This window comes from Acinonyx jubatus, chromosome C2 (genome assembly GCF_027475565.1).
Source record: "Acinonyx jubatus isolate Ajub_Pintada_27869175 chromosome C2, VMU_Ajub_asm_v1.0, whole genome shotgun sequence".
NCBI lineage: Eukaryota > Metazoa > Chordata > Mammalia > Carnivora > Felidae > Acinonyx > Acinonyx jubatus.
In genome coordinates this window covers 94,966,071-94,979,903 of record NC_069384.1, presented here as the reverse complement: position 1 = coordinate 94,979,903, position 13,833 = coordinate 94,966,071, and the positions used below count along the sequence as shown (strand labels likewise).

The window sequence follows — 13,833 nt, the reverse complement described above, 5'->3', positions numbered from 1 at the left end:
ACATAATACTAGAAATCCTAGCCACAGTCATTAGATAATAAATAAATAAATAAATAAATAAATAAATAAATAAATGGCATCCAAATAAGAAAGAAGCAAAACTGTCACTATTTGCAGATGGCATGATACTACACATAGAAAATCCTAAAGACTCCACCAAAAAAACATTAGAAGTAGTAACCGAATTCAGTAAAGTTGCAGGATACAAAATTAATACCCAGAAATTGGTAGCATTTCTATACACTAATAATAAAGTAGTAGAAAAGAAACGTTAAAAAATCCATTTACAATTGCACCAAAAAGAATAAAATACCTAGAAATAAATTTAACCAAGGAGATGAAAAATATTCCATACTCTGAAAAATATAAGCCACTGATGAAAAAAATTAAAGCTAACACTAAGGAATAGAAGATATACTATGCTCATGGATCGGAAAAATTAATATTGTTAAAATGTCCATACTATCCAAAGAAATCTATAGATTAAATGCAATATTTATCAAAATTCCAAAAGCATTTTTCATGGAACTAGAACAAATAATCCTAAAATTTGCATGGAACCACAAAAGACCTTGACTAGCCAAAGCAATCTCAAGAAAGAAGAACAAAGCCAGAGGTATCACAATTCCAGATTTCAAGATACACAACAAAGCTGTAGTAAATAACACAGTATGGTACTGGCACAAAAACAGACACATGGATCAATGGAATGATGAGAGGATGAAGAGCCCAGAAATAAACTCACATTTATATGGTCAATTAATTTAAAATAAAGGAGACAAGACTATACAATAGGAAAAAGACCGTCTCTTCAATAAATGGTGCTGGGAAAACTAGTCAGCTACACACAAGATAAAACTGGACCATTTTCTTACACCAAAAACAAAAATAAACTCAAAATGAATTAAATGTGAGGCCTGAAACCATGAAACTCCTAACAAAAAAATGTAGGCAGTGATCTCTTAGACATTGCCCTTAATAGTATATTTATGTATATGTCTCCTTGGGCAAAGGAAACAAAAACAAAATTAAACTCTTGGGACTACATAAAAATAAAAAGCTTTTTCACACCAAAAGGAACCATCAAAACAAAAAGGCAACCTACCAAATGGGAGAAGATATTTGCAAATGGTATACGTGATAAGGCATTAATATTCAAACTATATAAACAACTCAACTCAAAAAACAAACAATCCAACTAAAAACCGGGCAGAGAAACTGAACAGACATTTTTCCAAAGAAGACACACTGATAGACAACAGACACATGAAAAGATTCTCGACAATGCTAATCACCAAAGAAATGAAAATCAAAATCACAATAAAATATCACCTCACACTAGCCAGAATGGCTAAAATCAAAAAGTCAAGAAATAACAAGTGTTGACAAGGATGTGGTAAAAAGGGAACACTCATTCACTTCTAGTAGGAATGTACATTGGGGCAACCACTGTGGAAAACAGTGTGAAGGTTCCTCAGAAAATTAAAAATAGAAATACTATATGATCTGATAATTCCACTACTAGGTATTTATCCAATGAAAACAAAAACACTAATTCAAAAAAGATAAATGTACCCTTATGCTCACTGCAGTGTTAACAATAACCAAGATATGGAAGCAATCTAAGTGTCTATAGATAGATGAATGGAGAAAGAAGATGTGGTATATACACAAACTGGCATATTACCCAGTTATACAAGATGTTTGAGATCTTGTCATTTGCAACAATATGGATGGACCTAGAGGGTATTATGCTAAATGAAACAAGGCCGATAGAGAAAGACAAATACCATCGTCTTTCACTCATATGTGTAATCCAAAAAAGAAAACAAATGAACAAACAAACAAGCAAACAAAAACAGATTTATAAATACAGAGAACAAACTGTTCGTTGCCAGAATGGAAGAGGGTGGGGGATGGGCAAAATCAGTGAAGGAGATTAAGACGTACTTACAGTGGTGAGCATTATATAATGTATAAAATTATCTAATTACTATGTTCTGCACCTGAAATGAATATAACATTGTATATCAACTACACCTAAATAATAAAAATTAAATAAATATATATACATACATTATTGAGATTCAAAAAAAGATATAACCCACAAACACATATAGGTGAAATGGGCAATTGAATTCAAGGTAATGAAAAAATAACTTCTTTTTCCTCATCTTTTCTTTGAAAACCCTGCTGACATCAGGCTGACGGAGGCTGGTACTCTCTACTTGCCTGCGTGCCAATCTACTTAGAGAGCCCTCCCTCCTGCTAGAGATTCATTAGTTGAGTCCTCAATTAACTTCCCCACATTAAGGTGTCATCTTTCAGAAAGGAGTAGGAAAGGAAAAGAGAAGTTCTACAGGGCATTCCCTTACTTTTCTTTTCATCTATATCCAAGAATAAATGGCCTACCATTATGGAAAGAGCAGAATCCGATTTTAGTTTAAATCCCAACTCTATTGTTTCTTAATAAATAACCATAGGAAAGTTATTTGGTCTCTTAAGTTTCGGTTCAACCTATGGAGACAGTAAGTCTTTTAAGGAACATTTACCCCCCAAAAAGTGAAATAATATTATTTTGAACATAGCAGGTGTTCAGTAAATGATAGCTGCTCCTAAGGAATGTTGAATACTAGTGATATGACACAGATGTTAATTGAAGAAGGGTTCCTCCCCATTCAGCCCTCTATACACCTTGCCAAATATGGCAGGAAGACCTGGAGAAGACCATCCCAGAATTTTTTTCTTGAATATTCCTCCTTTGCACCCACTCTTACACTTCAACACTGTGTACATGACATTAACTTCAGTAAAATCTGACATGGGGGTGGGGTGGGACACAGTGAATCGATGAATGGCCCAAAGAGGAATTTGATAATAGATTCACTTTAATAGAAAGGCAGGGAGGGAGGAAAAAAAAAAAAAAGAACAAAGAATTATTTTCTGAAGTTTAAGTTCCTAAAAATTTTTCTCAGGTTGTTAATGAGCAGAAGAAGAACACACACACACACACACACACACACACACACACACACACACATTTTGCCTAACATCCATTACCACACCTGTCAATCCTATAAATAAGTTTGGTGATTTTATTTAAGATACGCCTGAGGGGAAACTATTCCTATAAACAACACCATCTTCTGATTTAAGAAAGCCATGCAACTTAAAAAAAAAAAAAAAGAATAGTGAAATTAAATTATTTTTTCCTAAAAACTTTCTAAAGTATATATTCAAGGTTGTTGCCTTTTTGATATAATACTCCTCTCTGACCATTGTACTGCGAACTATTTTATGGCTTCTTTTATTTCTCATTGATAATCAGGAAATTTAAAAACTATTACTGAATCCAGTGAAAAACTTAATGCCTTAGTGAAGGTCTTACTTTTAGTTACCAAATGAACTTGAACCTATAGTCATCCAGCCTATATACAGTCATGGAAACACCAAGTTATGAAGCTGAAAGAAACCTACAAGAGTCTTATGCAAATATAGGCCTTTAAAAGTTACCAAATAAAATACAAATCATCACTAAATGCCACACTCTGATAAATACCAAAGCGAACTTCTACTAATGTGCCTCAGGACTTCATCTCCCCCCAAAAGGCTGAGTAGCAGAGAGTCACCTATGTAAGAATTGAATTTTGTACTAAAAAGCGAATGGCCCATTTGTCAGAAGCAATTCTGGCGATTTGTCAGATTTGTCCTTTGGTGTCTGGCTTATTTCACTTAGCATAATGTGCATGTATCAGGATTTCATTCTTTCTTAACGCTGAATGACATTCCACTGTATGCATATACCACATTTTGTTTATTCATTCACCTGTTGATGGGCATTTAGGTTATTTCTACCTTTTAGCTGTTGGTAGTAATGCGGCTATGAACATTAGTGTACAAGTATTTATTTGCATCGCAGCCTGTTGGCATCGGGCTCACGTGCCCTGGTTAGAAAGTTAGGAAGACAGGTATGACATCTCTTGACTCAGTTTGTACCATATCAACAACCACAAGATGCTCAACAAATATCTTCTAGTAACAGAAATCAGATTCAGCCTCTTTGGGTCAATTACATGTTAAGCCTAAATCCTCTTATAGGCTGCAGGCAATCTCTGACACGTGCATTGTGCTAGTTAAGGGCAAAAGCCAAACAATGTGTTTATGCACAGGCTTTTCGGAACACTCATCTTCCTGTGTCTACTCACGCATTCAGACCAGCAGGCCCAGGAAGGCTGTAGCCAATTCTGCTCACAGTGAACTTCTGCAGTCACTTCATGCTTGGAATGTGGAGGGGGAGCCTTTTTTTTCCCTACTTCCTGTTTCTAATTTTCAGGCAGCACCTGTCACCAACAGTCTTGACTTTCACAGTTTTCTTTTGAGTCTCTTTGCTTTTTTTCTCATACTTGTTCTAAGGTTTATCAGAGGAAACACTTGCCCTCCCAAGGATGGCCTCCACGCTGTGACAGATTAATCCAAGTTGAGTGAACTTCCTTCAGACAGAGGACACTAATTATTATGAAGGCACTTAGAACACAATGCGAGCTGACATCTGACAGACCATTCCCTGCCAGCTCTGCATTGTCTTAATGTCAGACCCTGTCAGTTCCCAGCCTTAATTACATCCTGTTTACAAACATTAGGCCTGACTTCAGATGAAGCCTTAACAAAGGTTGACAAAGGTCAGGGTCACATCGCAAGGATGTTATCTGTCTGTACTCTCCTCCTGATAACCAGAGGTAGAGGGCTGATTTGGGAGATAGCTTTCAGAGCAGAAAAATGCACTGTGGTCACTGGAATATCTAATCTCTGCGGACACATTTTCATCCAATCTAAGCACTGTGGCAGGGACCGAGGGCCAAATTTAGAGGACCAACTTGGTGCTGCTTGTTATCTGAAATCCCCTGAGGGCAGACATGGCAAGTGTTGGGAAAAACCTTCAGCAGGAAGGCAGTAGTCACCCTTTGCCACTGAATCAAGAAAAACAAATTCAAGAGTTAAAAAATGGAACCCAGTTAAAAAGAGCAAAAGTAGCAAAGTAGCAAAATTTCTAAAGCAAAACACTCTTTAGATTCATTTTACATATTAGATTGGTAGGTACCTATCACATCAGACTTTTATTCAAAGCAATCAGATCAGACCTGGGCATTTTTGAACTTCAATAGTTAAACAGTAATTAATATAATACCTCATCAATTTTTTCAGGCTATGGCCTTAGTGATCAGCCATCAATCTCTATATTTTATAAATGGGAAGACAATGGCCCAATGTGATTGAATTGTTTAACATAATTAGATCTTACTGCACACTGATTGCTAGAATCTCCCACACCTAGTCTAGGACTTTTTGGAAGCAAACACTTTTTTTTTTTTTTTTTTTTTTTTTTTTTTTTTTTTTTAGTATTCTTACTGAGGCTGGCATCTAATACCAGATGTGTGTTTAACAACTTATTCATTTTGTACCTTCAGCCTTCTTTCCTAAAGAACTAAAGAACTTAACATTCTTTTTATCTTAGGTTCCTATCTTCCAACACAGAAATGGCTTTAAATGTTCTTCTCTGGAAGCACTCCTCTAAGTCTTGAAATTCCCTCTTAGTCTTGAAATAACGCACATGCAAGCACTCCACAGATCACTTCTATAGTTGCTTGGGTGCCCATTGGTTCTTCCACATTATCAAGACTTTTACTGTGCTAGGTCTAGATCATTTTCTCACCTGAGTCCAGGGAGCTGCATTCTGTCCAACAGGCTTACTCCACAAATGTATACCTTGTAGAGATAAGTTCCAGTTGTATTTCTAGCAACTTTGTCATAACTGGTTTTTTAGATCATCATTGTTTTGTAGAAATGGCCTCCTGTTGTCTCTAGCTCCTCCCTTGTCACCGACCCTGCCCCGCCACACCCACGTCCAAGGCCACGAAGACTCCCTTTCAGGCCTACTGCTTAGTCACTCTCCCAAGAACCTCAGTTGGCCTTAGAGTGTCCATTTCTCGCTACTATGAATTTCTTAGGCTTATAAGCCTCTTCACCTCTTTTCTTCCTCATCTCTGTTGGAGGCATCCACAGCAAGAGTGCCAACTCCAACACCGTAAGTCTAAGAACGAATCATTTCTAGGGTCTTCCTCCCAGCCCTCCCATTTTGGACAGAAGAAACACCATTCTCTTGATCCCTGATTTTTCTTCTGAGAGTTCTTCTCAGTCCTACCTGCTTCCCTGTAGTAAGGAACCATGTCTTGTGAACTGCTTTGTCCAAAATACCTGCCACAGTACCTCAAAGTTAGTAGGTGCTTATTCATACCTGATGCATGGATAAAGGAGCAAAATGAAAGAACCAATGAATGAACAGACAAACTGGGTGAAATCGCTGAGTCTTGTCAATTCTTTCTCCACACCACCCCAGCTCTTCCTTTTCATTTCCCCCTTCACAGCCATCGCCATTTTCAAAGCTTCTGTCACCAGGAGTATGAAATACTACAAACCATGGTTGATTTGACTGCCTTAGTTTCTCCATCTAATCCCTCCTAACCATGGCTGGGCACAGATAGTAGTCCTGTACAAAAACTGGTGCCTCAGTATTGCCTAAAAAACAGACTCCTTGCAACAATCCTATTGAATATTCTAATTTGTTATATAAATATGTCAAGAAGCTCTAGGCCCAGGTCCAACTTCTGCCAAGAGTGACTTATTTTGTTCCCCCAGGATGACAATGAAATGCTGTTAACTATCCTTTGACTACGATCCTCTGAACAGGTGTGCGCCCCATAACATTCTGTGGTCTAGACCAGATTTCCCAGCTTACAGGAGATTATGTCATTTGGGACTGAATCCAAGACTTGGCTTAAATAAAGATGTATTACTGCCTTGCTGCTCATGCAACGACCGCATGCACAGAGTAAAGGCAGATGAATCTGCCCATCAAATGTAATATGGAGCTCTCTGACGACAAACTTGACTTACGGTAGTAAAATTGAGGTTACAGTGAAATTGAACTAAAATCCCTAGGTGTTATACTACTTTAACTTGTTTCACTCATTGTGATGAGCTACATAGTTCACAGGTGGTAGTTACCGAAGGTTAAAAACATTGTATCCTAAGACATTTTCATTGTAGAGCTGTAAATTTTGTGTTTGTTATGTCTGCCAGCTAGTGGCTGGAATGCCTAGTAGGAATTTCTATCAATTAGCAGAGGGAATAACTGTGGGGTCGGGGCAGGCAGGAGAGAGGGAGGAGGGCCAAGGGGAAAAAGAATGAAAGAATGAATTCTTTCCTATAAAACCTTGAGGAATTGTGATAAAGCTGGCCTTTTTGTGTGCATTACATACACATTTCAGTGCTAAGTACAGTTTAAAGATGGACAATAATCATCTGTTATCGGGGTTCCACTGACACATTAATGGTTCTATTTGTAAGTCTTAAGACGAGATCAATAATCAAGAGCTTTAAAAACATCAGGCACACCTGCAACTTCTTCCCACCACTTAAAAATAACCGCCTGCTCTTTTTTCAGGGGGGTGTTCTACGTCCATTGCATTTGTAATGTCAGTCAGATGCACAACCCGCTCTCCCCTCAGAATTGGGTTACAGCCAGTGGCTAACGCCTCCGGAAATACAGACCTAATATTTCACAATAGCTCTACAAGGGTCTGCAACCGCATGCTTTACTAACCCAAACAAGAAAATCTAATTTTAGAGGGAAAAGAGCTGAGAGGGTCATAAGGAAACCATGTCAGTAATCTAGTACATACCTTTATATGTGTGCGAAAGTTCAGTGCTTAAGTGAACTCCCAAATTCCTAGTGCACTCACAATAAGCTGTTTAATTCAACTACAAGGAATCTTACCACAGGATTTCATAAAATGCAACTTTTCCAAACAGGAAAAGAGACACAAACACAACCGAAAATTCTATAACTCTTAAGCACAGACTCAAAGAAAAGATATCATTTTACAGAATAATTTAGCTTGCCAAGCTGTTTCTACCTTATTCAGTGGCGAATGGTTGGGGACAGGGGAGTAACTAAAAAGTCTGACATGCAAGCGGTCCAGAGACTGTGGAAGCAGAGGCTTCGAGGGTGCAGAATTAAACAGGAACACTCAGTGCCCACTAAGAGATGATCAGGAGGGCTAGAGAATCAATTTTGCCCACACTGACCACTGGAACCTGGAGTGCCAAAAATCCTTCCTCTCATTCAGGTTTCTGCACCCAAAGCAAGATAATTGTTAATGTAAAACAACGCTAGATTTGATTGTAAAGATGCACCATGTGTAGGATAGGACCAGGTGCCACCTTCGTTCTCTCCTCGGCACCTTGAACAATATCCAGCATGAGGCCAATGCTCCGTAAATGTACATGGGATGAATGAATGGATGAGAGAATGCAGCAAAGGCTTGAATATTATCTTGGTGCCCCCTATGCATGATCCTTTAAAGCAATCCCTTTAAAATATCTAAGAGCCAGTATATTTGTAAATCAACTTTTCCATACCACACAATTCAATTCAGAAAGCAAATGGAAATGAGGAATATAATTTGCTATCTCACTGGTAAGCAATCATAATCCCAATACAAACAGTGATGGATAATTCTGTCTTTGAAAAACAAGAACAGGGCTGTCCAGAGCAGCTCCACTCATACCCCACAACTGGGCAACCAGTCACACCTTCTGAGCATGACAGGAAGAGGCTCAAGTAGAGCTCCTGCCCAAAAGATTCAGCCTCACCTTCATTCCACCATGGCGGCAGCCCTCCCACGGGCCTTTGAGTGGAAGGAAAAAGAGAGGGATCTGCTAGGAGTTTGTGCCATAGGCCAGATTCTTAAGAACAACATTAGCTATGCTCCTGTGACAATCCAACTCACTCCCTCCATATGTCTGCCCATGTTTCTGAGCAGCTGGGAGCTGGCCAACTCCCAGAGGGCCGGCAGCCTAGGCAAACAACAGTCATCACTGACTGATACAAAGTAGATATTCAGTACAGTCTTATAAAGTAAATATTAGCATCACAATTTTATGGGAGAGAAAGTTAAGGCTAATTTATTTAGCAGGTGATAGACGGGATATGAACCTCAGTTTGACTCTAAAACGTGAGATTTTTTTCACCACGTTGCTCTGCCTTAAGAGTCCTTTTGTTAAGTTCATACTCCAAATGAGAATATAGTTACATAAAGAGGCACTCTCTCCCATAGTTAAACTAAGCATCATTTTTCGTTAAAATCCTTTGTATATAACGGCCTAATAATTTAAGCCCAATACCTTAAAGTTTGCAAAAACTGCAATATCACAAAGTAACAAACATCACAGAAGTCGTTCATTCTGCCATATACTAAAGAGGGAACCTTCTTTGCAAGACTATCTTACAAGCTTTACTTGTACTTGTGAAAATAAATATATCATATTAGCACTACATAGTATTTTTCCTCTGGAAGAGTTCAAAGCATTTTTCAAATGCCAATTTTGGTATCTGCTTGAGGGAAAAAAAGGCTTTAATATTATAGACAAACTCTAGGAGGTATCTCTTAAATAATTTAACTTCCTTCTTCACAAAAGAATGTAGGCATCTCAAGATAAAACACACATCAACACTAAAACTATTCAAGTTGAAGCCCAAAATTCATGGAGAAGTACAAAAAACAAACAAGCTTAATATGGCTGCTACCATTTGAGCACTGAATTTAGTGTTCAGCTTCTTGAAAAACAAGGTGAAAAGAAAAAAAAAAGGGTTATGTTTAATTCTCCTTATCCAAGAAGAGGGCTTTCTGTGGATTATAGTTTAAGAAACTCTGAAAAAGATTCTACCACTATTTTACAGAAAATACACAGAAACTTTCATGTGGCTTAAACTAACTCTTGACAAAGGCTAAAGTAACATCATCTAAAAAAGTTTAATTTGTTTCAGATGCAATTCTACTTCCCTTCTACGTGGATCATATCTGGTTTTTACACTAATGAATAGTATACTTAACTTCTTCTATCTCTTTTTTTAAGATCTTGTAGTCTGTACATTTTCAGGATTGAAGTCTATCTTTTTTTAAGGTAACAGCTACAGACCATTTCCTATGCAAGCTTATCCCAGCACTCAGCATGCATTCTCTTGACTGAGACTTACGGCTTTCAGAGATCTTACCCTCTGTGTCAGAACCATAAGCAGGAGGTCCAGGAGTCCAGCCCAGGTTTGTCTGATTCCAGAACCAAGCTCTTAATCATTATGCCACAAATCCTCTTCCATCATCTGTTTACCATAAGGGGGTGCAATATTTTTATCTGTATTTCCAAAGTCAGGTAGATAAGAACATCTTCCTAGGAAATTAATATTTTCCTTAGGTCAATTCTTTAAGGGTAGACTCACAAAGGAAATCTGTACATTAGTTGCTTTTGATCAGATAAAGGGTTTGAAATCACAACCTGAATTTTCTTTTAAACCTAAGCAACAACAGATGATAAATATTGCAACGTGTAGTTAAATGAAAAGGGTCTATATGGATGGTAGGAAGTTATTTGCTTCATGGAATAAGCAATAGGAACTTTCTCTTCAGGGCACCAATCAACTCAAATTCAGTTGAAAGTAAGCAATTGTCATCATGGATAACGTTCTAGATGAAATCAGTTACTGGTCAAAGCGAACACCTAAAATACCAAGAACCACACTACAAAAACCCAGGAGTAATTATCACTCATCATTGCCCTGGCAAGAAGCTCCAGGGAGACCAAGGACTGAATGAGTAAAGGGACCACTATCACCTCTTAAATCTTGGCCGACTATTTCCAGATGAGCTATTTGGCGTAGTGAGGAAATGGAGCTCAGAAATCTTGCCCAGATGTTGGATTTCAGCTAGAAATTACCAATCATTTGGTTCATGAACCTTTAGTTTCATTTATAAAGCAATGGATGTATCTAAGCTTTCTAATTTTGCAACTACTTTCAAGCAGATTTATCTTTGAACTTTGTGAAGACTTACCCAATATATGTCTAAGCATGTAGACATTTTCAGTTATGAGGGGGGAGAAAAGAAGATATTGCTAATTTGTCCCAGGTCAGTTATCAAGGGGAGAGAGTGTCCTCTTGGGCCAATACAAATAAACTCTTTCTCTGTCTTCAAATCAGCCTAAAATACCCTCCAAACCCCAAAGTTTTTCAAAAATATGTAGACAAAAATATCTACAGTTACTGCTATTTTCAAAAATTACAGTAAAAGAACACCTAAGCCACAAGTGATGGAAACTGTTTCTCATAAAGACATTCCCAAAACAATGAGAGCCCAACGTGAGCCCAAGGGTTTCCATCCATGGATTCAGTCAAGCTCTGTGCCAGGTACTAGGGATTGACAATGAAAAACACCTAAATAGCCGTTGTCCTCAAGGAGTTTATATTCCAACAGAGAAGAAAGACACTGACCATCAAATCAGGCATAGCTATTTAATTAAAACTGTGTTAAGAAAACAGCTAACAAATGAAGCTTTGGTGCCCTCCAATTTAATTTAAAGGAGCCTAGATTCCTGATGGGGTGAGGGGAGAAACAATAAGATGTCTATTATCCAAAAGCACCCCCAAAAGAATGCTTTTGAAAATAAACCTTAGAAGCATTTTTCCTGGAATTCTGGACCTAACCCTCCAATCCTGGCAACTGGATTCATTGTTGAGTCTGGTCACCAAGTTGAAATAGCAAACTAGCCCCATAAATTCAAATCCCCGGATATATAGATACATATGTACTATATATTTTACTCTCTACTGGTTTTTTTTCCTTGCCAGATTCACATTTTATAGGCATCCTCATAGCAACTCTGGGAATGGTTCCATCTTAACTTGACAGCCAAAGGGACAAAATCTTGACTTTCTTTCCGTTTCCTTTCTACAACCAATAATTTTTTTTTAATAAATAAGAACACTTCTCTCAGGGTAGAATCAAATCAAGGCTCATCTTAAAAAGAAAAGTAGAAAAATGTTTGTCTAGTTTTAAAAACAACTGCTATGATCTAACCTGAATTTTAAAATCAGAGAATCAAATTATGCTACACTTTGGTTAAATCTTAGAATGTATCTCATCCAGCCCTTCATTTTACAGATGAGGAAACTGATATGTGCTATTGATTTGTGAGAGCCTCAATCAGTTAACCCTTGAGACACTGAATGTAGTACATTTCAAAGGCACATGAACTTCGACACAGAACCACAAGAAGAATGGAAACCATCTAAATACACCAAATTGCAAAAGCACAGCTGTATATAGTCACAACCATATTAACTGGTAAATCACTACTCTTCAGTGCCAGGGATACAAAGTAGTTCTATGCAGAAAGTGTGGTTGTGATACCAAGAGAAACACCCAATTCAGTGCCTGCCTCTGAGCAGAGACTCCACTTTTATTAAGAGACCATCATAAGGAAAGATGGGGAAGGGAAGAGAGAACCAGCATGGCTTCTTGCCCCAACAAACACCTGCTGAATTAGATGAAAAATACCCTAAGGCTACTTGGATTTTGAAAAGCAAAAGTTTGGGAAAACTACTCTGCCCATTTTTTTTTTCTATTGCTCACTGACGTAGACACTTAGGATTTTTGACTGCTCAGTATCCACTCTGTCTTTTCAGTAATAGCTGCTGTTTCCCTCTCCCACTCATAGATCTGTTGCTCAGCTGGGGTCTTTCACACCAGACTCCAAAATAGACCACATGACCCAGGCATGGCCAATAGGATCATTTCATCCCTTGGCTAGAGTGATTGGTTTGAGGTGAGGCATGTGACCCAAGCCAAAGCATTTATAGGGAACAGTGGGAAAGAGGAGAGTTTTTCTTGTTACTAGCTGAGAGGTTCCTGAAACCACAATAAGAAAGGAGACAACCTGAGAATGAAGCCAACATAGAGGAAAGCAGAAGAGAGATGGAAAGAGTCTGAGCCATGATGACATTGTTGAATCCCTGGGCTTAGCACCTGCCCTCAACTTTTCAGTTACCTGCTCCAGCAAAATCTTTGTCTTTATTTTCTTTTTTAAGCAAACTGAAATTGAATTTATATCTTTTGCAAACACAAGTGTCCAGACCAATAAACTCATCATCCCTACCTTGTACCCATCCCGATCTCCTCTTCGTTGGCCTTCCAGTACAGTGAAATGGTCACCAGGAGGCCTGAGTTCTGATCCTGGGTCCCACTTCCTAGAGCCACAACCTCTCTAAGACTCAATTTCCTACAAAAAGGGGGTGGAGGCTGTATCTTCCTATCTAACAATGTTAAGATAAATCTTATCTTGCAGTTTTGAGACCCAAGACAAGTCATTAATACAAAAGCACTCTGGTAAGTATATAATGTTTTCAAACATAAAACATCATTATTTGATAAAAATTCTAGAATTCTCTCATTCTTCATTTTGGTTCTTCTTTCGCCCTTCTTCCATTTTGTTAAACAAAAACAGGGGTCACCATCTAAAAGGTTTGTATTGGGCAATTGTCCAGCCATTTTCATAAAAATTTTAAATCTTAATTTTAAAAATTAATTAAAAATATGTAGAAAAGTATGGGAATGCAAGCTGGTGCAGCCACTCTGGAAAACAGTATGGAGGTTCCTCAAAAAACTAAAAATAGAACTACCTTATGGCCCAGCAATTGCACTACTAGGCACTTATCCAAAGGATACAGGTGTGCTGTTTCGAAGGGACACATGCACCCCAATGTTTACAGCAGCACTATCAACAATAGCCAAAGTATGGAAAGAGCCCAAATGTCCATCAATGGATGAATGGATAAAGAAGATGTGACACACACACACACACACACACACACACACACACACACACACACTGGAGTATTACTCGGCAATCAAAAAGAATGAAATCTTGCCAATTGCAACTACA

The 13,833-nt window shown here is 38.0% G+C and overlaps 1 protein-coding gene across 10 annotated transcripts in view; it reads right to left on the bottom strand.

Moving 5' to 3' along the window:
- The window catches only part of MECOM (MDS1 and EVI1 complex locus), a 555,921-nt gene that overhangs the window by 400,727 nt on the left and 141,361 nt on the right, over positions 1-13,833 (bottom strand). Inside the window, exon 2 of one of the 10 annotated variants that reach the window (XM_053221229.1) lies at positions 10,115-10,219. The exons of the other annotated variants lie outside the window; for them this stretch is intronic. The gene's annotated coding sequence lies outside the window, so the exon portion shown is untranslated. The remainder of the gene's footprint in view (positions 1-10,114; positions 10,220-13,833) is intronic. 10 annotated transcript variants of the gene reach the window in all.